The following is a 27,392-nucleotide window of genomic DNA, read 5'->3' on the forward strand; positions in this document are numbered from 1 at the left end:
GGCACAGCATCCCGCAGGGCTCGAAAAACTTGGTAGGAATGCACAGTACGTCGTCCTCTTCAGAAAACTACCGGCCCACCGCTTGATGTGTGCCGGTGGTTGCAGGTGATGGGCCCCGGCACTCATTTTTGGGGACGGTGACCTATTTTTAATTATCAGACTTTGGTACAGGTCAAGAATGAAAAAGAAAAGGGAATGAGAAGGAGGAAGAGAAAAGGAAAATAGTGAGAAAGGGACAAAGCAGATATGAAAACTACCTGCACGGCTGAGACAATTAGACATGATATGTAGGGTAGTGGAAAGAGGAGGCATGAGGTGGAGTTAATATAAGCAGCTTAGGTATTTGGCTACCACCACATTCAAGGGCATATTTACAAGAGATTATCGCCACCAGAACATCACTTTTTGTGAAATTCTGGTGGTGATAAGCGCTTCGCCTTATTTACAAGTCAGCATTGAGCCACTTAACATGACTTAACGCCGCCTTGTCAATAATGCCCCTTTTGCAGCACTTAGTGTGAAAGAGGCGGATAATGGGTTTTGCAGTGGCTGTGCCACCAAAACAGCCATTCCCATTTATTTTTGACACTGCCCTCTTAGATTTACCAGAGTGGTGTACATAGGAGGCAGCGCCAAACATAGGACCAGGGACAACCTCGTCTTAACCCGACGAAACAAGGAGAAATATAAATTTGTCCTAGTTTTTGCTGTTTCTATATGTGCTACATTCTACAGCACACATAGAAACAGCAAATTGCCACTAGTGATTGTTCATGTGCAAGAAGGTGTCCCTTTCTGTACATAAACAATCATTTAAAAAAAGTATGAGTTGCAACTTCTATGTGTGCTGCATAAAGCAGCAACATAGAAGTTACAAAGCGCCATTACTGATTGTTTATGTGCAGGAAGGGACAGCTTCCTGCACATAATCAATCAATCCCCACAATGCAGGCACTATGGTGCAAGGGTGCCTGCGTTGATGCTAGGCCCCTAAATTTGGAGCCAGTGCTAGGGGAATTGTAGGGGTGTACCACATTCTTGTGAATACAGTGCATACCTGCATTTTCAGAATGGCGGAGCGTGGCATTAGCAATTTTAGCTTTATGCTGCACTCTGCCATTCTCTTGTAAATATACCCCTCAACCTCACTGCCGATGTGCTCCTATCAATACCTTTGGGGCCCATTACATGTGTTTTCAGAAATTAAACATTGGATGGCTTAGAGGGTTGACAGAGTGGTATTGAGAGCATCCTTTCACAAAATGGTTACACTTGAGGCATTGGCAGTGAGGTAACACACAATTATGGTGCACACCACAGAATGTGATGAGGAGCCCCTGAATCTCCTTTATATCACAGATATTCATTAATCTTGGACTGAAACAGAGTACCATGGAAGGTTTGAAGGCCGCCCAGTACCACAGGGACTGCGGGGATCTGTGGTACGCCCCTGGGCACTGGCACAGAGATAAAGATCAATTCAGTTTTAGTACTTCATCAACTCAGAAGCCAGTAATAAGGACTCTGCATCATGCACTTTTAACATGGATACACCCGCGTAGCTAAGGGGTGCAAGGGGGGGGGGGGGGCGGTCCGCCCCGATGGATAGGCTCTGTGGATTGGTGTAGGAAACAGATCCCGTCCCCCTGAAGCTGACTGTTGGGAATTGCTACCGAAGGTGAATGCAGAGATATGCTGCAAGGAAATAGAACCTTTCTTCTTTCAGGACATAAATGTGTTCATGGAATGTGAAATGGGATGCAGAAGCTTTCATCCCCAGATCATAAGGACCTCACATACTGTAAAAATGATACAGAAGTTACCATGTCTATTCTAGCTTGAGGGCTGATACAGGGCCCTTCACTACCTAATCTGAAGGTCTGTGTGGATTGTGGATTAAATTATGACTATTACCTGCCGATGACTTTCACATACCGTTTCATTGGGTTAATGTTTAGATATGCCTTCATGTCCTCTTGAATAGGACAACATTAAACAGGGCCCAGGATTTAGCAACATGCCCTCTTCATACCTTAACAGTGCTTCGAAATGTTGATGAACTTCAGCAATGTCATTCCTGAGTGGGTTATTCTCCCTCAATTCAAGATCAGAGTACTTCTTACCGGTCAGGTTTCTTCGTGTTTATAGCAAATAGGGAGTGATTGCTAGTCCACTGTTGTAACAAGGGCCCCCGTAGTGCAGTGGGGGGAGCTCCAGGGGTCACCCTCAGCACATTATCCTTGCATGATAGCTCCTGAGTGAGTCTGAAGGTGAGCTCCTCCATGTACTATGCAGGGGGGCCTCTTCAAGTTTTGTTACACCACTGTGCTAGTCCCAGCATTAGCTCTGCATGATCTCCTAACCAATCCAGTTGTCCTTTAATGCTCTGAGTTAGTCAAACGACACTCCTTTCTTGTAAGGTTCTCCTATGGTGATCTGGAATGTTAATTCCAAAGTTCTGTAGGAGACCCCTCCTTGTATACTTTGCTTCACTGCAATTGGCCGATTTGGACAACACTTTACCAAACATTTCATCGCATTGCTGCTTTTAATAGTAAGTGTAGTCCATCTTGAGAAACCACTACACTAGTATATTTTATTGGTTCCTATCCTTCATGATTAAGACGTGAGGTATGAATTACAAGTGTAGCTGGTTTTCAGGGGGTACTTAATGGTGCTGCAGGTCCCTAAAGCTTGGCAATCTTAGGGGTAGGGTTGTGGCCATAGAAGAGACAATGCAGTCCTTTATATCATTCCTAGTGGTGAACATCAGTATTTGCATTACGTGGTGGCGATCTCTGAACCTTGGTTAGTTCATGATTTGCCCTCTCAAATGAAAGCAGTCTGTCTGGGTCGGTCTTTGTCATTTTCCTCTCGTCTGTGTATCTTACTGCTTTGGTTTGGTACGAGGGTTCCCTCTCTCCTCCATTGATGGCCTTGCTTCAGATTGGATGATGTTTTATATGTCTTAGGAGGCTGGATAGACTAGCTCTGGGTCTCACATCCATTCATAAGTTCTTAGAGGATATGCAAGGGAGATCTAGTGGTTGAGGATAATCCTTTCCATAACCTGCCAAGCAGCAAAGAGTATTGGTGGAAAGGTGGGATTTTTAATCTAGAATCAGAATCAGAACCCTAAAATCCTGCAACAGGTCAACTAGACCTTTTTACCTGTCATAGAGTGTAGAAGGTAATCTTTTCAACATGTCAATTCGAACTACCTCCATCACCTTCCCCAAAGAACCACTGACAAAAAGTTAAGATTGAAATTGTATTATAAAGCCAAAAGCAGTTGTGTATATAAACACCTCAGTAAAAGATTCAGCAAATATATGGGTACTAATACAAACATAATCCTACGGAAAAGTCTCAGGCGACTAAGAAACAACACCAGTATGATTTCCAAAACCACTAGACTTGCAAGGATTGCTATAATCTGGGTCTTGGTAGGCATTGAAGAAAAGAAGAGATACATCCAGATAAATCTGTCCCTACGCTATACTAAATGACATCCCTACATCGCATGTTCTCTCCTAACAAAAGGTGTCAGCCGTGGTGACTCCCAAAGAAGTTCACTCACTTCGTTCAAACTTAGTCTATGAACCCATCTTCGCTTAGCAACGCTCTCTGCTTACCCAGCATCTTTCTTCGCCCTCGTGCGCTTCTGCTCTGCTCTCCTCCCAGGGTGCTGTCCCTAATACGAAACCCACAATTTGGACGACACGCCCTAAGGGACGCCCCTCTCAAATTATTAGTTTTCAAAGTAGCTTCATTACGACATCTTCATCCTTGTTCGTTGAAAAACGGCCTTTGGTCCCACAGTCGTCTCCTCTTGAAGTTGCTTCCCTAAAATTCCACAGCCACTCCTCCAGGTCTGGAACTACCATCCTAACTCTCATACACAATGGGCCCTTCTCTACTATCTTTGGTTAACCTTGCACCTGCAAAGGAACGCACATAAATCGATTCACATTAACATGCTACTTGCAATTAATTCTCTAAAGCAACCTTCTAGGAAAAGACATTTTCATGATTTAATGTTAAGAGAAACATTCCTAGTTCGGCCTACACAATCCTCTCTCCCCACCTGGGCCTCTGCACGTTTTCGAGATGTCACCCTCTAACATTGGCAAACAGTTTCGTTCATTAGGCCTACATCATTATAGCAAAAAGATAGAATACATTTTCTAACTAAACACTTCTATGTTGTTACATAAAATACAATAGTGAATTTCTAAACATGCATTTAAATACATCAATGCCCTTTTGAGCATCCTTTAACTAAATTAGCATTACTCCACGAATACCTTTCTAGGTTAACATGGAATTAGTATTTCAAAAGCACTTTACGTTACAGGTATGTAAATTCTGGTACATGAGTTCATAGCCTTGTGTCACACTTAAACATGATTATAATCCTCTATATATGCGGGTGCTGCTCACCTGCGAATATGATGCACCCCTACAATTTCTAACACAGTTTTGCGCTCTCTCAGTCCCCCCTTTGATGACCTGTGTCATCACCATCATCCTACATTCTTTAGGGGAGGGATCGATCTTTACAGCACTTGTTGCAACATTTCCTCGCCTGAGCATTTCTAATGCCCTTAGACTTCGATATTGATTGTCCTGCAAATCCTCCATTCTCTGTTCTTGTACCCTCATCGATCTAGCCACCCTATTGGATCTATAGCATCTGTACAATCTCAACAAACCCCACAATCCAATCACACATACCGCTATGATGATAAGGGGTTCTAATATGTATTCATGAAAACTCCTTCCCAGGTTTGCAAACCAACTTCCAACACTTCCCAATCCCTTGCCAACCTTCTCCCATGTATTTTCTTGTGTCAAATCGTTAATCTCATAGTGGATTGCAGTAATGTTGCATATATATTTCTTTAGATCTTTAGAATTATCCGGAATATACGTGCAACATTCCTGGACCTTTAAAAGTTTACAGACTCCGCCCTCTTTTGCTAATAGGACGTCTAAAGCAAGGCGGTTTTGTAAAACCATCGCCCTTATCGACAACATCTCACCATGAATCAACACCAGGGATTTTGCCGTACTCATAGATAATTCATCCACCACTGTTGCTAATCTCCGTATCTTCACGTCATTTAAAATCACTCCCAACATTGGTATCGCAGCTCCAAACACATCTCCCACTATTGCACCAGCGCTTTCTCCTCTCTTTACCCTTGTAAATTTGCCACCCTCCACCTGAGCAAAATCCTCAGTGTGATATATCTTCAGAAAGATAATCGCCACGTAACATGTCCCATACCACTTATCCGGCAACCTCACGTACGCATTTCTTCCACAAACAAAATACACCGTAGGGATCACTTGCACCACGCTCTTCAGAAAGTCCTTGGTGTAATATTCGATCTTGAAAGTGTGTTCACAAGTTGTCTCGCCCACATACACATTCTCGTAATACGTCTTTGGCCTATGCAAACACAACTTCCCCTTCTGTACTACGTCTAAGGCTATCGGACCATAGCTTCCCTTTGACTTATGTCCAAGCTCTTCATCCGTCCAATCTACTTTGCCCTGACCTGACGTCTGTAACTGCTTCTGTTTTTGATATCTGTCTTCAACCTGTTCTACAAACTTCTTCTCTACGTCTGTCAATGAGCAGGTCAAGTTGTGTCGGTGTGCGTATGAGGTATCTATGGTTTTCGTTGGAATGAAAAAGTATCTAAGTCTATCCTCTGATTTATAATAATCCCATTTGTTCAGGTGCTTATAATTTGGGACTTCTGGTAACACAGCATCATAATTCGAAAAGAAATATTCAAAATGAGATCTCCCATAAAATATGCTAAGCAGCAAACTACATGAAATTCCATACGTTAATGGCAGGTGATGGTATCTAATACCCTTGTCTACTGAAGCTGGCAATTGCATACACATATAACAATCTTTCGCATCCATCGCATCAATGTACTCATAAAACAATTTTGCATACGCATTCTTCCTAAAGTTTCCTTTGGACAAATCAGCATGTAATCTACGGCTTTCTTCTGCTAGCAAAGCTTTCTCGGCTCCTATGTTTACCTCGTTCTGGCTAGGAGTGGTAGGTGTAGGTGTTCCCTTGACCTCCGCTTCCTGCTCTTGTGGTGCTAAATAAAAACCTAAAACTACAACAAATATGAAGAAAATCACTAACCCTATGAGTGTGCCTATAATGTATTTTGCCCTACGAGTCGGGTTCCCAGCCTCCATGGTCTCAGACAGTGTGATTCGATTCTAGCAGCATCACAAAGTCTCAACAATAAAAGTCTCTTGCTTGGCTTTATGAATTTTCTCGAACCACATCTAGAAGCAGAGATCCCCTTTCAAATCTTATTTTTTTTTTCATTTCGTATTCAGGTGACCCTACCCTTCTCCGTCCTCTAAGGGATGTCCCTAAATTTCTTCTTCTTCCACTCGGCTCTAAGTAACTTTAGCAGCTATTTACAAAGTCTTTACTGCGCATCAATGATAAGATTTTCTCCAAGTGCACAGAGTACGTAATCCAAGAGTTCCATGCGAAGGACTATTGATTCATAGGCAGGTATTTTAGGGCCAAATGTAGGAAAAGTCAATCTATTTAAGATCAAGTCATTTATCTTGCTTAGGAGAGGGGGGTTAGGAACAGTGATTGTCAGTAAACCTTCGATTTCCAGTCCAGGCACCAACAGTATCACTTCCAACCTATAATTAGGGGCCGTATCAGTCACAAGCACCGACCTCACCCTCCCGGACCTCAGTACACCTGGCATTTGTCAAAGGGTAGATCCACTCCGGAGTGGCGTATCTTCTGCAAGGTACTCTCACCCTCCTTGATCTCCTCGGACCCTTTTCCTCTGACTCTTGGCTTTCTCTTTCCGGGTCTGATTCTTCAGATACAGGTGCAAGATCTCTTTCAGAGATCAGCCTCACATTCAGCCTTTTCCGTCTTTCAGGCCAACTTGCCTCGGTGCCCTTCACTCCTCTGCTCTTTGTCGGCACAACCTGCTCATCCCTGCCTTCAGCTCTTTCAGAGTTGAGATCACCTTCACAACAGTTTTCCCATTAAGAGCCAGATTCAATGTCACTGCCGTTGTGATCTACCTCGGTTCTGTCGGATGAGTTACCAGCCTCTTCAGACGCCCCCACAGCTTGACTTGTCGCCTCTTGTGGATCTTCCTCCACAGCTGGATTTTCTTCTACAAGAGGAGCCGTTTCTTCCAGGGGTGCTGGAACTCTTCGGGTGTGAGAAGCGTGGATCCAATTTGGCAGTCCACCGCACTTCACAGCAGTGTTCGTCACCGAGATGACTTGGAACGGCCCTCGCCAGCGGATGCCCAGGCAACTCTTCCTCACGTGTTTCCGTTCTAGAACCCAATCTCCGGGACACAGGTCCTGACAGACGTCTCTAGAAGTCGGGATTTCTGCCGTCTGCACCTGAAGGGACACAGAATGGGTGACGTCAGATAGTGCTTTCCAGTAATCAAGAATCAGATCATCTGTGATATTCAGCAAGGCCGCTGAGGGGACGGATGGCAATCATATAGCTCTTCCCATCAGCACCTCATGAGGTGAAAGTCCCGTTCTCCTGTCTGGTGTACTACGCATGCTCATTAACACCAACGGTAAAGCATCTGGCCATTTCTGGGACGTGGATGAACACACTTTCACCATTCGTGCCTTGAGTGTTCCATTTATTTGCTCCACTATGCCAGAAGCCTCTGGCCGATAACTACAATGTAGTCTCTGATCAATGTTCAGTGCAGAACAAAGCATCTTCACAACTTCACTGTTAAAATGTGTTCCTCTGTCCAATTCCAAAGAGGTCGGGACCCCGAATCTAGGCACTAACTCCCTCAACAATAATTTGGCTACTGTGAGTGTATTGCACCTACGAGTGGGATATGCCTCGACCCATCTAGAGAACACACATACAATTACCAAGACATATCTGAGGCTGTTACACTTTGGCATCTCAATGAAGTCCAGTTGCATTCTGTTGAAAGGCCCTCCAGACCTCCCCACATGACTTAACGTAACTGGTGTCCTCTTTCCAACATTCATCTGTTGACAAGTAACACACCTCTGACACAACGCTTCTGCAGCCGTTCTAAACTTGGGATTATACCAAGTCTGCCTGAACACTCGTATCATTGCATCTCTTCCCAAATGCACAGAACCATGTATCTGTCGAGCCATCGGGCTCACCAGTTCATTTTCCCAACACAGCTCTCCCATCTGCCGAAATCCACAAATCCAGATCCCCCTTGGTACAGCCAGAAGTCACCCACACTCTTTTCTCAAAGTCTGACGCCTGCTCTTGCATTTTCCTCAATTCATCCCAAGTATCTGCCACTTCAAGTATCATGTTTAGCTTGGTCCCTCTATGCATTCCCTCGATAACCTGGTCAGTGAATGAGTAAGCTTGCTCGGCACAATAACGTGCCACCTCATCCGCATATCTGTTTCCTAGTGACACAAAATCAGCACTTTTGCTATGTGCTGTGCATTTCACTACAGCGATTTCTGCTGGTCCCTGCAGGGCTTCCAGCAGTAACCTGACACATTCCCCATTCCTGATAGGGGAACCTGATGATGTCATGTAACCCCTTTGAGACCAAAACTGACCGAAGTCATGAACCACACCAAACCCATATCTGCTGTCGGTGTATATGGTGACTCGAATCTTGTTGGCTGCCAAACAGGCACGCGTCAATGCAACTATCTCAGCCACCTGAGCGGAGTGTACCCCTTCTAAGCAGGCGGCTTCGATTATCCCATGAATCGTGCAAACGGCAAAAGCTGCTCTTAGCTGTCCAGCATTGTCTCTTATACATGAGCCATCTACAAAGAGAATTTCATGAGGGTCTTCCAGAGGCTCATCGACAATGTCTGGTCTTGGTATGGTGCACAGTTCAGTCACTTCAAGGCAGTCATGGTCTTCACAATCATCATCTAAAACATTTGGCAATGGCATCAGTGTAGCAGGGTTCAAAACTGAGCACCTCTTTAGGGTCACATTCTCCGCAGCAAGTATAACCTGCTCGTAGCGTGTGAGCCTGTTGTTAGTCAGGTGCTGCGTTTTGATCCTGGTCATTAACAATTCTACTGAATGCGGAACGTGTACCACCAATGGATGCCCCATCACAATACTCTCACATCACTCAATGCTGACACCTGTTGCAGCAACGGATTTGAGACATCCGGGCAATGCTGTGGCCACTGGATCTAAAGTAGCCAAGAAATAAGCAACTGGTCTACAGACACCTCCGTGATCTTGGGTCAAAACTGCTAACGCGCAACCTTCCCACTCGCAGCAGAACAATGAAAACAATTTAGTGTAATCAGGCATTCCCAGAGCCGGAGCACGACATAAGTCCTCTCTCAACGCAAGGAACGCTATCATGCAGTCTGTGTCCCATGGTACCGGATCACTCACGTCCTTGAGCGTCAGTTTCTGTAAGGGTTTTGCCTTTAGTGAGAAATTAGCAATCCACTGGCGACAATAGCCAGCCATTCCCAGGAACATTCTAACCTCTCTTTGTGTGGTAGGCACCATCATTTTCACTATCGCCTCTATTCTGTCTGGGGACACCTTCCTTATTCCCTTCTATATTCTGTGTCCCAAATACTGTACTTCTGGGAGACAGTATTGTAGCTTGCTGGGAGATACCCTGTGACCATTTTCTGCCAGATGGTTCAACAAAGCGATGGCGTCTATTCTACAGGCATCTTCTGTCTCTGACGCAACAAGGAGGTCGTCTATGTACTGTACAAGAACCGAGTTCTGGGGCAGTACTAGACTTTCAAGATTCTTCTTCAATAATTGATTAAAGATCGAAGGACTTTTTGCATACCCCAGTGGGATAAGACACCATGTTAATACACGGCTTTCTAGCTTAAAAGCGAAAAGAAATTGGCTCTCCTCATGTAACGGTATTGAAAAAAATGCCTGACTTAAGTCAATCACAGTGAACCACTCAGCCTGTGCTGGAATTTGAAACAATATTACTGATGGATTCGGTACTACTGGACAGCATGGAACGACGATGTCGTTCACCTTTCGTATGTCCTGCACAATTCTGAACTTCCCGCTAGGCTTCTGCAAGCCCATGATCAGAGAGTTACACGGACTGCCCATTATCTCTTTTAGGATTCCCTGTCTAATCATGGGTTCAATCACAGGTTTTATTCCCGCAATTGTTTCTGGAGTCAGCTTGTACTGGGGTGTTCTTGGAAATTCTGCATCATGTCTCACTTGTATCCTGACTGGCTCTACACCTTTGATCAGTCCAATCTCTTCTCCTGTAAAATCCCAAACCTCCTGTCTGACTGTCTCTCTCAAGTCCCAGGGGAGTTCCTCCACTGTTAGTGCAGGATACAATTCTATGCAAAGACGTGTGTTTGCAACCTTAAAGGCAGCATCATCATCATTCGTCTCTAACTCTACTCCCTTGGGTGTACAATAGATGGTACAGTTAAGTTTACATAATAGGTCTCTTCCTAGCAGACACACAGGACTAGAATCACATACCACAAATTGATGGTTGTCCCTGAAGTTTCCTATTCTGACTGGAACTGGCTCGGTCAGTGGATTCGTCATCTTCCTATTTGCTACTCCCACAACTTGAATGGTCTGTCCGGAAAGAGGCAAGTTAGGGACCACTGCGGACCGTACTGTAGAACGAGTCGCACCCGTATCCACCAGAAAGGTAGTGGGGTGTCCGGCTACATCCGCTTCTACAAAGGGTCCTCTCTGATCTATCTCTAATGCTGCTCCTAAGGTGCACTCTTCCTCCCTGTCCAGACACCTTCCTGTCACTGGGTTAAAGGCATAGTATTCGTCTCCGTCTATCAGGAGAGGCATCTGCTGGTATGTCTTGTTCCCTGCTCCGATCTTCGTTGGCTGGGGAACGGGAGCTCTAGGAGCGGAAATCCCCCCTTTTGCCACCTTGAGCTTGACTACTGTTGATCTCGGAGCTTGGGGAGCCTGACTCTCCTCTTCCTCCTCCTGTACTTGATTTTCTGGGTTATGGGGACACTCACACCTCCAGTGCCCGATCTCGTGACACTGATGGCACCTTGTTGTCTTTTTCAGAGTCGCCAGATCTACCCTTGGCCTTGGGCCATCCTCACTGTCCCTTTTCTGGCTGCTCGACCTTCTCCCCAATGTTCCATTTCCAGACTGACCCTGTCCTCCCGGTTGCATTTGGACTAGCATCAGTTTATCTTTGAGCTTCCTATTCCTAGAATCTATCTCATCACTGCAGTACCTTGCGTACCTCAGGATCTCGTCTAGGGGTTTGTTCTGCCAACAGATCAAATGTTGCTGTATCATTAGACAGATCTCGGGCCTCAGTCCCAAAACAAACTTGGACACAAACTGTCCCATGTCCATTGGATCCATCACATCCAGGCCACTGCGCTGCTTGAATATCTGCAACAGTCTCTTATAGTATTCATGAACTGTCTCTTTCGGTTCTTGTCTAGTTCGGTCTATTTTTACCCAATCTATGTCTTGTGGTGGCACCTTGGTTTTCAACCACGTAATCACTTGCTTGTACTTTATCATTACTCTTGGTGAAGGTCCATTTGTGAGTGCATCCCGTTCTGGCTCCTCTGTGGGCCACTCAACACTGATTTTACATGCTACCCATAGATCTCCCGGAACCACAATGTCAAACAATGTATTCATATCAACCCACAGTACCTTTGAAATTTGACAAACCTCTCAACCTGCTTGTACCATTCTACTGGGCATTCCCTCAATTTTGGAAATGTGTTCGTAAAGGCAGCCAAATCTCCCCTACTCCAGGGTACGTGCAGATATCCTCCATGAGCTACTTCCCTCAAGGGGTATGCTTCTGCATGCATTAGTCCTGCTCCTGGAGGAGTCTCTATAGTGCTCTGCCTAACACTCTTCTTTTTTGACCCCCTCTCCTCCCATTTGTCCAGTTGAACCCATGTTCGAATTCCCACTATTAGTTCTCTAATGTGGGTTTTTAATCCGATCGCCCTCTTCTCGTCTAGTTCTTGATCTGAGTACTGTAGCCTATGGCACCCTGCAAGGCCCTCGTCCTGGTCAGATCCACTGAATATTTGTTCGCTAGTTCCGTCAGCTTCTTGTGAGCTGTCCTAGCTCTGCGAGTAACATCTTTCGCTACAAACAACAGTTCATCCGGTTCGTAAAGTTCTATTCTTTCAAGAGGTATTGTACCCTCCACTATCTCCTCCACCTCTGATTTGAGCCTCAGCACATCTATTCTCCTTGCCTATATCACCGCTCTCAATGTTCCATGACTAGAGGTTTCACTCGGGTCTTTCCCCTTACATTCCTGACTCACTCTTCTGTCTTCCTCAGGGGTGTTATGAGGAACACATCCTCGCTCCCATCTTTCGCAGTCCCAATCTTGTCTTCTCTCTGCAGTTCCATGGGTATACGTACCCCTATTTTCCTCACTCCCCCGGTCCCCTTCCTGTCTGCTTTCATTAGACCTGCAATGGGACACCTCCCTATTCTCTGAACTCCAGTGTCTACAATCGTCTCTTGCCCTGTCGCTCTGGGTATCCGTGACCATGACAAGTTCACAGATCTGGTCTTAGTTCTCTAATCGACCGGGCCCGTGGTCCTCTCAGATCCATCGGTCCTCTTAAACCCCCCTGTTCCCTAGAGGAATCTGCTGATGCTGCCAAAGGGGTGCTCCTCTCTACAGGTCGGGACCATTGGTTCCACTCATCCGCCACGTTACTCCTATTTTCCCTGACGTTCCTTTCTCTATCTAATTGTGGCAAACTCTCAGTCTGCGTCTGTTCGGGGTTGTATACTGACACTATCGGACCTATGGTAAAAGGTACCATGAGGGCATCTGGTAGCCTCTGAGCATTGGCCCCCTCTTCACAGTGTACCTGCTGTACAGAGAATCTTCCCACTACTCTTGCTTCCGGGGCCCGTTGAGGTACCCCCTCACCTTCCACCGTACAAGCCCTGTTCCCTACCGGGCCCAAGTTGCTCTCTCTTAGGACTCCACCGTCCACTGTTGATGTCTCTCTCCCTGGTGGTGGTGGTGAGCTCCCTTCTATTTCTGGAGTATATGGAGGTGGTCTGTCCGGCAACAGCCTCTCTATCAGACTATCTTCTGTTTCACTGTCATCGTCTTCTGTACTTTTTTTCTGTGTTTCCTTTTCATTGACCAACAGTGGGTACAACCTATCTCCTTCTATGGTCTGTACTCTCCATCTCTTGGCTAGTGAGTCCCACCTCGCGTCCTGCACCGTTCTAACTGATCTGTTCACTTTTTCCTGTCTCCTATCCCTGTTTTTTTTGTGTGCTGCCCTGATCCATGCATTCAATGCTTCGAACTGTGTTGGCCTAGGCAAAGGTCGCAACGAAGACATGATAGCTTTCAATTGATACAACACCTCTAACCTAAATGTCCCATACTTAGGGAAAGTCAATTCCTCGTTCCCCTCAGTCATCTTGCACCAGTTCTCAAGCCACAATATAGTATGTAATCCAACATTCGTAGACATATAATGAGCTGGCGTATCTTCGGGTGGAGCCTCTTCCCCACCCCTAGGTTCTAGTCTCTTTTCCTTGTTTACTATGCTCGCTCACTTCACAATGACAATCCACCAATCCCAGCGCGGCTTCACTCTGGCCGTCCTATCCCAGCGTGGCACTTCCTGACGTCACTCACTTCTCGCCAACCGCCCAATCTCAGCGCGGCTCCACGCTAACCGTCCTATCCCAGCGCGGTGGTTCCTGACGTCACTCGCCTCAGCTTTGCAGCAGTTCCCCTCCTTTCTCTGCTCGTTTCTGGGTCATGCATGCGTCCCAATCATACAATTTGAAATGATAACTTCCGACCAAGCAACCACTTCACTGACTGTACGTTCACAGTCTGACTGTATTTGTCACCGACTGGCAAATGTCTGTCCACTTAATGACCAAACAATCGCCTCTCTGATAGGTTTCATACACACGGTAACTTCCGACCAGCGTCCGTTACCCACGCATTCACGCATTCATTCCCCCTATCTCGGTCCTACGGGCGATCAATAGTACCTCATGATCCCCTTTCAATGGCCGACAATTACTGTAGGTGTTCGATACACCCGAACCACTTAAGCTCTCCTTGAGTTTAAGATTTTCACTGCTTACGCGCGCTCACAACCTGTTCTCCTTTCACACTACAGGCACTCAACTCCGCTAGACAATACAATTTCAACAACACAATACACACCGCAATCTAACACGCATGCCCCTTTTCATACTCACTCTCCTACGACCTGCTGCTTTCTGCCGCACCGTCACTCTCCGTCATTTTCCGTGGATCGCCATCCTCCGTCCGCTGCTCTATGGACGCACATTTCCAGATCTCTATGGGCCTTGGGGAAATCTTAGCCTATCTGGATTACCTTCACTCTAGAAGATAAACAATCCTACTCTGCTACCAACTGGAAAGGTGGGATTTTTAATCTAGAATCAGAATCAGAACTCTAAAATCCCGCCACAGGTCGACTAGACCTTTTTACCTGTCATAGAGTGTAGAAGGTAATCTTTTCAACATGTCAATTCGAACTACCTCCATCGCCTTCCCCAAAGAACCACTGACAAAAAGTCAAGTTTGAAAATTTATTATAAAGCCAAAAGCAGTTTTGTATATAATCACCTCAGTAAAAGATTCAGCAAATATATGGGTACTAATACAAACATAATCCTACGGAAAAGTCTCAGGCGACTAAGAAACAACACCAGTATGATTTCCAAAACCACTAGACTTGCAAGGATTGCTATAATCTGGGTCTTGGTAGGCATTGAAGAAAAGAAGAAATACATCCAGATAAATCTGTCCCTACGCTATACTAAATGACAACCCTACATCGCAGGTTCTCTCCTAACAAAAGGTGTCAGCCGTGGTGACTCGCAAAGAAGTTCACTCACTTCGTTCAAACTTAGTCTATGAACCCATCTTCGCTTAGCAACGTTCTCTGCCTACCCAGCATCTTTCTTCGCCCTCGTGCGCTTCTGCTCTGCTCTCCTCCCAGGGTGCTGTCCCTAATACGAAACCCACAATTTGGACGACACGCCCTAAGGGACGCCCCTCTCAAAGTATTAGTTTTCAAAGTAGCTTCATTACGACATCTTCATCCTTGTTCGTTGAAAAACGGCCTTGGGTCCCACAGTCGTCTCCTCTTGAAGTTGCTTCCCTAAAATTCCACAGCCACACCTCCAGGTCTGGAACTACCATCCTAACTCTCATACACAATGGGCCCTTCTCTACTATCTTTGGTTAACCTTGCACCTGCAAAGGAACGCACATAAATCGATTCACATTAACATGCTACTTGCAATTAATTCTCTAAAGCAACCTTCTAGGAAAAGGCATTTTCATGATTTAGTGTTTAGAGAAACATTCCTAGTTCGGCCTACACAATCCTCTCTCCCCACCTGGGCCTCTGCACGTTTTCAAGATGTCACCCTCTAACATTGGCAAACAGTTTCGTTCATTAGGCCTACATCATTATAGCAAAAAGAAAGAATACATTTTCTAACTAAACACTTCTATGTCGTTACATGAAATACAATAGTGAATTTCTAAACATGCATTTAAATACATCAATGCCCTTTTGAGCATCCTTTAACTAAATTAGCATTACTCCACGAATAGCTTTCTCGGTTAACATGGCATTAGTATTTCAAAAGCACTTTACGTTACAGCTATGTAAATTCTGGTACATGAGTTCATAGCCTTGTGTCACACTTAAACATGATTATAATCCTCTATATTTGCGGGTGCTGCTCACCTGCGAATATGATGCACCCCTACAATTTCTAACACAGTTTTGCGCTCTCTCATTGGCATAATGGGGCCAGTATTTTACAGTTTTGGAAGGGCCACAGTTGCCTATTAGAGAAAAAAATGTTTTATATTTAGGGTCTCTGCTCATTCAAGGGAACGTATATTTTCACAATCAAGCTGGAGGAGCTGGATTGGCAGGATGATTATGTTCTAACTAGCTAGGTTCAGCCAGACTAAACTATTTATTCCAGCCTTGTTGGTCTGACACTGACTCTTAGGAGAAGCTCTTGTCTTGAGAAGGAAGACATGCCCTTGTACTGTCTTTTTGAAATCTCTAGAGGTGGACAACCAGATTACACTCTTGGATCTCTCTCAAAATGATCACATGTTTTTTATTATGGCTCACCATGCTCATGGTAAAAGACAAAAGCCCCCTTTGCGGCCATCTCCTCGCCAATTATTGGGAAGTCAGTAGACATCATCCATGTGCACAGCCGATGCATGTACTACAAAACATTTGGGAATTTTTCACCAATCAGGCTCCTCACTCGAAGTTGGGTGAAATTACTTATCCAAGGAAAGGAAGGGTGCATTTTGGGAGCTTCTCCGCCAATAGTAGAAACAGTTGAGCTAGTGTAGATCCTTTAGAAGTTGTACCTTGGTAGACCTTGGGGTTGAGAGGACTGTCATCCATACTACTTGCTTATCTCAGGTCAGTTTCTAGTAAGGAACAACTCTCTTTTGCAGGGGTCCTATCTCTACTCAATTCAATGTCAGTAAAAATGTCTATTTGCAGTACTTTCTGTAGTTTTGTGCTCCACATTAAAGCATCACCTGTGAATAAACTGTAATTCACAGTATATTTACATTGTCTGTATTTGCGTCAATGAGCCATTTCAGGGGATTTCTGATCTATATGACTTCAATCAATCATTCAGGATTTGTAGAGTGAGGCTGCATCACCCATGAAGGTCTCGGGGCGCTGTCTGACAAACTGCCTGTTTTCCTATTGGTTTACCATCCATTGACTTCTGTCAAGCAGGTAGAGACAGAATAATTAAAAGGCCTATATGTTATGTTATGATTTCTTGTACCGCGCATGACTCACCCGGGGCATCTCAGCGCTTACCAAGGGGATTCCAAAAGGGGAGTGGAGAAATGGTTCTGTAAAAAACAAGTTTAAAATAGAAAAGTTTTTCATTGTTTCTTGAAAGACATATAGGAGGTGGATTTTCGCAGGGCCACAGGTAGCGAGTTCCAGTATTTAGGGGCAATATAAGAGAAAGCCACCTGTACGAGTTAACCGGATGCGTGGGACCTTCAAGACAGCTAAAGCATTTGATCTTAAATTGCATTCACGTTTTTGTTTGAAGAGTTTGTTTTGAAGGTAGCATGGCCCCCACCTTTAAGTGCTTTAAAGGAGAGACAACAGACCTTAAAGAAAGATCTTTTTACCACCAGCAGCCAGTGCAGTTGTCTGAGCGAGGGGAGGGATGGAGATCCAGGAGGGCAATTTAGGACCATTCTTGTGGCGGTGTGCTGTATTACCTGAAGTTTTGCCAGAGTGGTAATGCCTCCTTCAGCCAACAGGGCGTTTCCGTAGTCGAGCCGACTAATAGCCATTGCCTGAACTACAGTTCTACGATGTTCAAGTGGTAGATAAGGGAGAATTCTACGCAGTAGGCGCAGGCTATAATAACAGGACCTTGCGATGTTCTTAACGTTGTTTTTCAAGGTAAGCCTTGAGTCCAGATGACATAAGGCACTTTTTGGGCTACTCAGTTCAGCAATTGGAGACAGATTGTGGCCATATAATGTTCTCAACCGTAGTTGTTGAGTTGGATTAATACTTCCCCAATATTTTGTTTTAGGTGTCATTCTAAAATTCGGTCTTCAGGACATGTCGCTACAAAAAGTCTATTTGGCTTCTGAAAGGCCTGTTGTCACTGCTCAGTACATTTTACAAAAATGTGCTGCTTTTTAAAGGCTGATGATGTGAAGAGAGTAGCAATTGTCATATAACTACCAAGAACTAGTGATGGAACTACACAACTTGAGTACTTCAGTGTGTTTTCCTATATAGTACCCAATACTGAATTCCTTCATTTCCAAGCACTGTAAGTAACATGATCTGCTGCTATCAAATGTAGGGTTCAATTTATACACTACAGACGGATTGAAGTCTGACTTTGACTTGCGGGATTCAAACTCTTGAACAACAAATTGTGTCTACTCGGTGTGCTCAGTTCTCTGAGCCATCTTCCAGGCATTACCAAGCAACATAGGAAACTGCTCTACACCTCTGTACATGGACATCATAAATAAGCTGTTACTCATCAAGATTATGGTGCCTCCTGGCATACCTTTTAAAGTGCCTTCATGATCACTGTTGTGCCAAGAACATACCGTACAGTCGGGCTGATTTTTCTTGCACTACAATTTTGCACTTTGTGCTGTGGTGGGTGGTCATACACAAGATGTGTAAAGGATCACCGTAAAAAATGAATGGAATGTGAAGCATACGTGGAGATTATGGTCCATGCTCCGCAATGTTGCAGTAGTATACAGTGATACCCGAGAATTCCTTCATATGGATTTGGGTAGTCAGAGGCTCTGCAATCAAGAAGAACCTGGATTTTCACCAATGAGATAATGTTTCCTACAATCTATTTGATACCAAAGTAGACCTTGTTGGTTTGCCCTACCTCACAACAGAATGCCTTAACAGGAAACTCACTTGATGGTTGATCCCCAATTCTTTTTAAATTCTTTTTAAAGTCCTACCAAACATTGCTATTTCATTTAAGTGAGTGATGCAGAAGGGTTGCAACTTATTGAGGCATGATTCATTGCCAGCTTGATAGTTGCATGGGAATTCTTAAATACAAATACCATTATCCTGAACTGAGGTAGCCCCCTTTGGGGTTGAGACTGTAGATTTCTCAATGGCAAGCTGGCTCAAGGCAAACAACCAGTGCCTACATACTAAGTTAAAGTAGATGATCAGTCATTTTTTATCAATGGCTTGTCTGATCATGCAATGCGAGGAACAAGTCTATTGGTGGCTGCATTGGCACCTGGGTAGATGGCACAAAACCTCAAAATTACGAACCATCATTTTCGATCCAGTGCAACTGGACTCACTCATGGACTCTGAGAAGGCTCAATATTTGTAGGTATGGCATCTTAGGGAACCTAGGACTGCATTCTCCACCCTTGCATACCATACAGTATATTTTTTATTTGAAAGGTTGACTATCACCAGTCTGTCATTTGTTTGCTTTAGTGGAGAACTTGATGTGTTTGATTGCCATTCTTGAGGATCAGATTTCAAACCTATGTGGAGATACGGTTCTCATTTCTCATCTTATAGCACTGCCTTCAGAACATTTTCATCTATTCCCACTTTTATTTTAATTATGGGTCCAAAACACCGGGTGAGTGGTCGGTCGACATGTTTCAGCCGGTGTCACCCAAAAAGGTCAGATGGCTTTCATCAGGACCAAAGGATCCAGCTGTCTCAAGTGTTGAGAGGATGTGTATGTGCTATGTATGGTGAGTGGATTGCCTTGAAATATCTTTTAAGTGTAATTTCCCATTGGGAGCAGTTAAAAATTTGGAGTTGGGGTCTCTGAACTCACAATTTAAAAACACATCTTTTCGTGAAGTTGGTTTTTAAATTGCATGTTTGAAAATGCCACTTTTAGAAAGTGGGTATTTTCTTGCTGAACCATTCTGTGCCTCTGCCTGTCTGCAGAATACAAGTATGAGTTGGCTGATAGTTGGGCTTTTGCGCATTCACCCTAGACAATCACACAAAGGGAGCGGAAGTGTGACTGGCATATCCTGATGGGCCATCAGCAGACTGATGGGCCTTCCTGAGCTAGAGGGGTGAGAGGAGTTGTCACTGACACCTGCATAGGGCTGTGCCTGTCCTCACACAAAGCTTTCTCCATCCTCCTGTAGTGTGTCTGGAGCAAGATCAGGGAATCACAGAGTCTTGTACACTACAAAGACTTTCCTTTGAAGTTTGCCTACTTCAAAGGCAGAAAGTGGTATAAGTATTGGACCTCTGAGACCCCAAAATAGGACTGAGTACATTCTGCCAGGAAAAAGAGATGGATGCTGTAGGAGGGACTGCCACTCTGCATGCTGCTTTGTTGTGATGGCCTGCTGCTGGCTGCTTCTGTCCTGGGAGCGAAAGGACTGGACTTTGCTGTCTGTATCCTGCTTCCAAGGTTCTCCAAGGGTTTAAGTGTGCTTGCCTCTGTTAAGAAGTCTCAGGGCCATCAAATACTTCACCTGCCAGTGCCTTGCCTCTTCTGCTGAGGGTACTGACTTGCCAAGTGATGCCAAATCCAGTTCCTGGGCCCTTGGAAGTGTAACCTGGTGATCTTTAGGAGGAAATCCATGCATCCAAGCATCTGTTTCTCGATGCACCGCTGCAAAAGACCAACACATCGCCACTGCCTGCACCAAAGCCCGGTTCCCACTCAAAGGATTGACCACAGCTTTCACTCCAGTCTCTAGCTTGCCATCGCAGCACTTCAGAAGAATTGCTGCAGCCTGAGGCCGGAGCACCATGTAACTGATATCTGTAGCCCTGATCTAACTCTGATGCAGCGCCTACTCAGAGCTGAAGAATCAATGCAGTGCCTACCTCGTAGCTGTGATATCATCGCTGAACCTGCATCACTGCTGTCACGGCAATGCAGTACATCTGGATTTTCAGCACATCACCTCTCGATGCTGTCTCTTCATCGACACTGTTCTGCAGAAAGGAACCAAGGCTGTGTGTCCAGAAACCAAGGCATCAAGTCCCCTGCCAGTAAGAAACTGACTCAACACCTCCTCTGCCAAAAAGGAACCAACATATCACCTCCCCAGCCCAGTAATAAGAAACAGATGCATCACCATCACCTCCCCTGTGTAGTAAGGAAAGGATGCATCACTTTGCCTTTTCGGTTCCTCACCTCCCCTGCCCCTTAATTTTTGACACATCTATCTAGGGTACATTTTGCTTGAACACAGTCACCCATTGATTTCTAAGGACTAAACTAGCTTAACTTTTCTGAAGTGATATTTTGACTTGTGAATGTTGTTTTTTTGTTATTTTGGGTTTGTATTATTCAGATAAATATTGGCTATTGTTCTAAACTGATGTGGACTCCTTTTGTAGTGTTGTTACTGTGTTGCTGTCTTTGTGTGTACTATTGCTTTACACATTGCTTCTGAGATAAGCCTAACTGCTCGTGCCAAGCTACAAAGAGGGTGGGCCGGGGTTATCCTAGCTGTGTGACTCCCTTACCCTAACTAGAGTGAGGGTCCCTACTTGGACAGGGTGCGAACCACTGTCAACTAGAAACCTAATTTCTAACACTAGGTGACTACCCTTTTACTCATGTCTGCCTTCAGCTAGTCATTTTTGCATTCAGTAGGAAATTAAAATAATGATGACATAATAGGAGGGATACTGAATTGTTATATTCCATATAGGTACCCTGAAATAGGCCCAGGTAACTTCATAACCCTTCACCCATATTCTTCCCTACATTACACTTATAACGGTTTACAAAGACTGACCTTTTACCTATATACGACACTGCATTCAGAATTTCCCTAATTCTAAATCTCATACATTACGCATGAGGATTCTTGGAAGCACAGCAGGACTACCATCTCCTGTATAATATCTAGGTATAAAGTTCATGCTCAATGTCATCCTTAGTTCGACACAGTAATACAGCCATGTAGGACCCCTTGGAGACCTATGGGTATACATACATCAGATCTTGCAAAGATAGACAGAGGAGACTAGGACTTCCCGGCTGACACACTGACCAGTGACACTGAGGTTTCTGAATGCAGATACTCCAGCTCACAGTGCTCTAACAGCCCTTGTGAGGTGTCCAACCTGAGACCAGGACGGGGTTCCACAGTCTCTCACTTCAGGGAATGGGGTTGACTTTATCATAGATTGTCAATTTTTCTACGGTAGCAATGAAAATGGCTAAAGAGGGTTCTACGCCTCAAAACCTGAACTAACCACTAGCCCCCAATGGTAGACTACTCGCATCAATGTACAGTCCACCGTCGCGTGTACGCCCACTATCCATCACAAGCACCTGATGATTCCTTCAATAGATGGACGACCTACAGCTCCCCATGAGTCCTAAACATATCCTTTGTAGATTGGGTTGTTTCCCTTGATGATATTAATTTAAGATTACCCTTGATCTCTTAATGTTGGAATAATGTGGTTCCTTTTTTTCCCTACCCCTGTTCTATAACCTTCCCCTTGTCTTTTGTTTTTCTCCCACAGGTCTGAATTTGCAACTTGTGAATAGTTTTCCCAAAAATGTATCATGTTAAAAGAATTGAAAAATAATCTATAGATACAGACAAAAGAATAAAAAGAAATGTAAATGCAAATGAAATAGTAGGGGATATATTTGGATTTTTCTAATTCCTTCAGTAGGAGTTGTGCTGAACTCTCAGAAGATTAGAAAGCTGTCGACTTTAGTGGATAGATTAGCAATTATTACATATGGAGGTTTCTCTGAAGTAAATGAAAAAATGATATTGATTAAATCAACAGTGATTCAAAATCGATTTGCCCTTGATATATTAATTTATTGAAGAATAAACATTGCTGCACATACACACTAGGCAGGAGCAAAGACCTACACATGTATGCAAAACATATTACTGACTTAAATAGGGAATTGAAAGATTTAAAATCAGATGGTATCTGGAAAACTATAGGTAAAGGGTTATCAAATGCTAGCAATTGGTTAGGAAGCTTAGGGAATGAATAAGTAATGACCATATTGAGACCGGAGTAGTGATCTTTTTGTGCATAATGATGTTGCTTTTGTCAATCAAATGTTGCAGATACCAAAGAACTGAACAAAGTGGGGTAAAAGTACAAGGACTAATCTTGAAATTGAAGACGCACAAAGCAAATTCTATGACGAAGTTAAGACTTTAGAAGAGAGCAGGAAAAAAAGACTAACAACAACACCTCCAAATTTGTGATGCAATCTTATATGATAAGGTCAGCCGTGGACGGTGCAGGTAACAGCGGTGGGGCTGCGTGGCTGAGTAAGGGTGGATTTCGAGGGTCGATGCAGAGGGAAAATTTAAAAAATAATGAATTTTCCCTCTGCATCATCCCTCAAAATCCCCCTTTACACGGCCCCACCGCCCCACTGCTGTTACCTGCATGGACTGCCGCTGGATAAGAAAAGGTGATGGCTTGATTCACCATCAGAGGGTTGCCTGACAGAGCACAAAAATGTATAAACATAATACACGATAAGATACAGAACTAAGAAAATTAATTTGAAAATTTCACTTTGAACACACTAGACAGGGACAAATTTGAAAGGGACAAGAGTTGCAGAAGCACTGTAAAAGAGTGCTTTTAAATGTAATATAGAGATGCATATGCAAATTTACACTAATACATATACAAAGGGTGAGATGTTGATGCTCTACATGAAGTAGTGCTATTGAAATGCTTTTGTAGAGAATGCATTGCATTGAATCATAGGTGGTATAGCTTGTAAACAATGAGATATAAGCTTGAAACGTTGCAGACTAATACTAGAGTTAATATAGTTTAAAAATATTTCGAAACAATGTTATTTATCTCAAACCTAGAAAATGTACACTTTCTATGAAAGTAATGAATTTTGTAGTAGTTGGGTATTACTAACGTTAACTAGTGCCATGTAACAATAATTTATAAAGATTAAATGCAATTTCTCATGGTTAGTATGATTTCTATTTCATTTAACAAAGTTTTAGAATGGATAAAGGAAAGAAAATGTAAAGTCAATTTAAGGGCTTCTTGTTGAGACATGTTTTTAGTATTGACCATCCCCCATTTTAACAATGGCATGGGGCCATATGTATCATTGAAATTCGCATTCGAATTTCGGCCTTTGCGAATGCGAATTCTCAATATGGTATGTATTAAGCAAATGTGGTTCAAAATAAGGAATCGCACATTTTCGATTCCTTATTTTGCGATAGCATTTAAGGAATCGCACAATTTGCGATTCCTTAAATGCAATGTACCATGCACAAAAATATTGCTAATTGTCACTAAGGAATCGCAAATTACCACGAACTTCAAGTTGGTGGTAAGTTGCGAATTCCTTTCAAAAAGCAATTTGTTTTAAAACAAAAGGTGCCATGTGATGCTCATACATGCCCATAGGGCATGTATGTGCACCATATGCGCACACATGTCATTTTCAGGGATGCAGCAGGGTGTCCTTTGGACACCCCTGCACCCTTAAAAATATTCTCAATTTACGATTAGCTAATTGCTAATCGCACATTTCCCCTTCATTCCTATGAGTCTCCTGGCCCATAGAAATGAATGGGAAATTACTCCTTAATTGCGATTAGCAATTTGCTAATCGCAATTAAGGAATTTTAAGAAATCGCTAAAAAGAAGCTGATCTCTACATACATACCATTTTGCGATTTCTAAATAGCGATTCCTTAAAAATCGCTATTTAGAAATTGCAAAACGGAACTATGATACATATGGCCCTTAGTGCTTTATTATATTGTTGCATTCCCTGTACCGCAATTGCACATTCTTTTACTTTTCTGAAAGCTATTCTCATGGGAAAAGCAAGACTAAGAACCATGATTTCTACTGTACTGTGTGTTGCTATTATATTTCTTTCCCCTATCAATAACTTGTGAATCTGTCATTTCTCATGACAAGCATGGTAAACCATGCCAATGTTGCAATCATCTAGGTGACTTAATGCACATCCAGGACACATGATGGTCTTTTGATGGTGGTGTATAAAAACGTATAAAAGAACAACCCCCTAAGGAGGGACATCATACTCAATTCCTTTTTGCTGTGCAACACACTCGATTTATTTTGCTTGGTGAGTGCATTTGTTTTGATTTACTTTCCCTTTTTCACAACAAGTCGATTTTCCTGGAACTTTGATGCACACACTTTGTGTGATGCAGAAACTTTTTTCTTCAGACTAATTTTGAAGTATCAAACCATCCTCTGGTTTTGGACTATCTGTCAATGCTACATTTGACAGAGATAATTCTTCCCGAAACAGAACCTTCTTCTTTTGCTAAAGCTTTATGCTTAAGGGACTTGCCTTTACAGACCTTTAACTTTTATTTGCCCCTCCTCGGATAGGATTAACTCTGTAAGTTTTGATAACTTTCCTTCTGTCCTAATGGGTAGCAGGACTTTGTAACTCCGAAGTGGATTCAGAACCATCCTTGACCAAATGCTGGGTGCTTTAATTAAAGCTGTGATGTTTCTAACTGAATTGCTGAAGAGATTACTCTTTATAAAGAATTGTGAATCTTTAGAACAATAACTTTAACTTTCTTGAGGCTCTTATTGTGTCCTATTTGTTGTCTCATGGAACTGTGCAATTAGGGAAATATTTAATGTGGGACTTTTGGTAAGTTGGCTACCAATTCATGGTCCATATTGAGTAGCTGATTGATGTGTCTTGGAACCCTAACTTTCACAACTCCTATCGGTGGAACTACATCCATCAGATGACCATCAGCTCAGGGTTAGATAGAGTTCAGTTGTAAGAGGGCCCAGTGCGGTTACAGTAATGGTAGGAGAGAGAGAGAGTACATGCTTCTGCATGCCAACACTGCAAAGAACAGTCAGCAGAACAAACACTTTTATGGCAGTATGATTTTTTTGCAGAGCTATAGTTTTTCACGTGAAAGCCAGGAATGTCTTTGCATTATACCCTATATCTGAAATACAATCAATTTAGGCAGTTGCTTACCTAAAACTGCTTACAGCATATTTTTGCAACAAATTATTAACTTTATATTGGTGTTCATACTGGTGTGTTTTATTTTGCACTACAGATTTCACATTTAGTATGCATATTAACAACCATATTATTTTTGGAAAAAGAACAAGCAACTAATGATTTATTATTTTAGGAGGAAGGGTAAAGATGTGGCCATGTATTATGAGAAATAAACTACCCTCCGCCATAAGAATGCTGCAGATCAAATCAGAGTTCTATGACTTCATAGCACAACTCAGCTCTCTAAATTCTCCTATATGTACTTGGGAACTCCTTGGTGACTTGCAATATCCTTATCATTTATGGCAGAACTTACCTTAATCAGTGTGTTGATTATAAGTAGTGCCTTTAGTGACTGCAGTGGACTGACTCTGTACTGTAGCCAATCAGAAGGCTCCACCCGGGCTCTGGCGGCCAGTCCCGCACGCACGTGGCAGTGCAGGTGTGGAGCGGTTCGATGGATGCGGTGTCGGCGCAGCCGCCCTGAGCTCCGCTGCTTTGTTAGCTGAAAGTTAATTAATAGGCAGGATGAACAGCTGGTGGTGCTGGGGCGCCGCCATTTAATCAGAACGAGGCAGGCTTCCGCACTCCACTCCCACAGCCCCCTCAATGCTGTTCCCAAACTCTGTCTGAAATGAGCTTGGAAATTAAACAATGAACAACAGCTGAAAAAAACACACACACAGCGCGGAATTAGCATTTAGAGCCGCGTGCCACGCCATTGTTTCCCCGATGTAGGGAATTGTTGGTCCCTTATCTGCACTTCTCGCTGCAGATGTGACGGCCAATAGGAACTCCTTGAAACCGCCGTCTGTTTATGCAGAGGGAGATCACAGCCTGGCATTTGTTCGGCAGTTCTAAAGAGTTTCTATAATTTTATTGCCATGTGTTTTGTTCTATATTTATGCTGAGAATGTCAGGCTATTAGGAGCGTAAATTGACATCGCTTGTAAATTAAAGGTTCCCTTTGTCCTCTAAACAGGCGCGTTACAGACAGCAGTGTTGTGGGCTTGATTTACAAACATGGGACAAGTACAGCAGGAGCAGGGTAAGCTGAATTTGCATAAAGAAAAAAGGTACAGCGGGAGCATCGTAAGCTTCCTTTGCATGTAGTAAACAGGCACAGAGGGAGCTATGCAAGCTTCATTGAAAATATAAACAGATTCAGCAACAGCAGGAGGAGTGTAGCTACATTTGGATAGAGAGAATGAGCATTCCAAGAGCAGTGCAAGCTTCATTTGAAAAAAGAGAACAGGTACAGCAGGAGCAGTGTAAGCTTCACTTACATATGGAGAATAGGTACAGAGGGAGCTGTACAAGCGTCATTGAAAATATAAACAGATTCAGCAACAACAGGAGGAGTGTAGCTTCATTTGGATATAGAGAAGAAGTATTCTAAGAGCAGTGCAAGCTTCATTTGAAAAAAGAGAACAGGTACATCAGGAGCAGTGTAAGCTTCACTTACATTTGGAGAACAGGTACAGGAGAAGTGTGTGCTTCACATGCATATAGAGAACAGGTACAGAAATAGCAGTGTGAGCTTCATGCGCATACATAGAAAAGGTACAGAAGAAGTGTAAGCTTCACATGCATATAAAGAACAGGTACAGAAGGAGCAGTGTGAGCTTCATGCGCATACATAGAAAAGTGCAATCTTCATTTGGAAATAGAGAACAAATGCACCATGAGCAGTGCACGCTTCATTTGGAAATAGAGAGCAGGTACAGCATGAACAGTGCAAACT

Source organism: Lissotriton vulgaris, chromosome 11, assembly GCF_964263255.1.
Source record: "Lissotriton vulgaris chromosome 11, aLisVul1.2, whole genome shotgun sequence".
NCBI lineage: Eukaryota > Metazoa > Chordata > Amphibia > Caudata > Salamandridae > Lissotriton > Lissotriton vulgaris.